At 39.4% G+C, this 1,641-nt stretch overlaps 1 non-coding gene across 1 annotated transcript; it reads right to left on the reverse strand.

The window, feature by feature from the left end:
- Nucleotides 1-553: 553 nt before the first annotated feature.
- Nucleotides 554-626, reverse strand: TRNAW-CCA (transfer RNA tryptophan (anticodon CCA)). The gene has a single exon. It is a non-coding gene; the product is annotated as a tRNA-Trp (tRNA).
- Between the last annotated feature and the right edge of the window lie 1,015 nt (nucleotides 627-1,641).

Genomic DNA, 1,641 nt, shown 5'->3' on the forward strand with positions numbered 1-1,641 from the left:
TTTTGATTAGTATACTTCCCTTATTTACATGATCTCAGGTTATAAATCCCCAGGTGAAAGAAACCATGCAGGAAGAGCATGTTGCTTATACACCATATAGCTATCATCATGAGGCTAGAGGTCATGCCTTTTTGTTCTCCCCATGATATTTTTAGTAACCAGCACATTGCCTGGTTCTCAGTAGATGCTCACTTAGTAATATGCACAATGAATCAATTTGAACTGTGCAACAGCACTTGAACTTCAGATTGACTAATTTTCACTGAAATCTGCTATGAGTTGTTGATAAATGCATTAGGTTAATACTGCATTTAAGCCATCAGGTAATGACTTAAGACAGTCTGAGGAGAGCTGTGCAAAGAGCATAAACTCTTAGAGTTCAGGGTGCAAATCATAGTTTTGTCTCTTACTAATCAGGTGATGAAAGTGAAACTGAAGTCGCTCAGTCGACTCTTTGCAACCCCGTGGACTGTAGCCTACCAGGCTCCTCTGTCCAATGGGATTCTCCAGGCAAGAATACTGGAGTTGGTTGCCATTTCCTTCTCTAGGGGATCTTCCTGACCCAGGGATCGAACCCAGGTCTTCTGCATTGGAGGCAGATGCTTTAACCTCTGAGCCACCAGGGAAGCCTAACCCGGTGATACTGCACAATTTATTCAACCTCGCTGACTCTTTTCTTCTGATTTGTAAAATCAAGTCACAACATCACTTCCGCAAAGCTGTTAAGGTGCCTAAATGAGTATGTAAAGTGTTCTGAGCAGCACGTGGTGATCAGCAAATCATAACTAGCATTACTATATATTAACAAATGGCATTTCATTCAAAAGAGCTGTACATGGTGTTTCAATTTTTATCAGGCAAGTGGTTGATAAGGATCAAAGGTTAACAATAGATTAATAAAGTTATAAACTGGATGAAAAGGAGCCTACTAGTAGGGATACTGTCATTATTTAAATGTATTTGCACAGAAAATGAATAAAAGCATATTTTTAAACTTTATTGTGCTAAAATTTACAAGATATTTAAAGTATATATTGTGGTGACGATATGTATGTGCATTGTGAACAAAATTTCTCCCATCTAGTTAATTAACATATATCACCTCACATATGGCAGAAAGTGAAGAAGAACTAAAGAGCCTCTTGATGAAAGTGAAAGAGGAGAGTGAAAAAGTTGGCTTAAAGCTCAACATTCAGAAAACTAAGATCATGGCATCTGGTCCCATCACTTCATGGGAAATAGATGGGGAAACAGTGGAAACAGTGGCTGACTTATTTTTCTGGGTTCCAAAATCACTGCAGATGGTGATTGCAGCCATGAAATTAAAAGACGCTTACTCCTTGGAAGGAAAGTTATGACCAACCTAGACAGCATATTAAAAAGCAGAGACATTACTTTGCCAACAAAGGTCTGTCTAGTCAAGGCTATGGTTTTTCCAGTGGTCATGTATGGATGTGAGAGTTGGACTATAAAGAAAGCTGAGCACTGAAGAATTGATGCTTTTGAACTGTGGTGTTGGAGAAGACTCTTGAGAGTCCCTTGAACTGCAAGGCAATCCAACCAATCCATCCTAAAGGAGATCAGTCCTGGGTATTCATTGGGAGGACTGATGTTGAAGCTGAAACTCCAATCCTTTGGCCA

This window comes from Bos mutus, chromosome 27, assembly GCF_027580195.1.
Source record: "Bos mutus isolate GX-2022 chromosome 27, NWIPB_WYAK_1.1, whole genome shotgun sequence".
Taxonomy (NCBI): Eukaryota; Metazoa; Chordata; class Mammalia; order Artiodactyla; family Bovidae; genus Bos; species Bos mutus.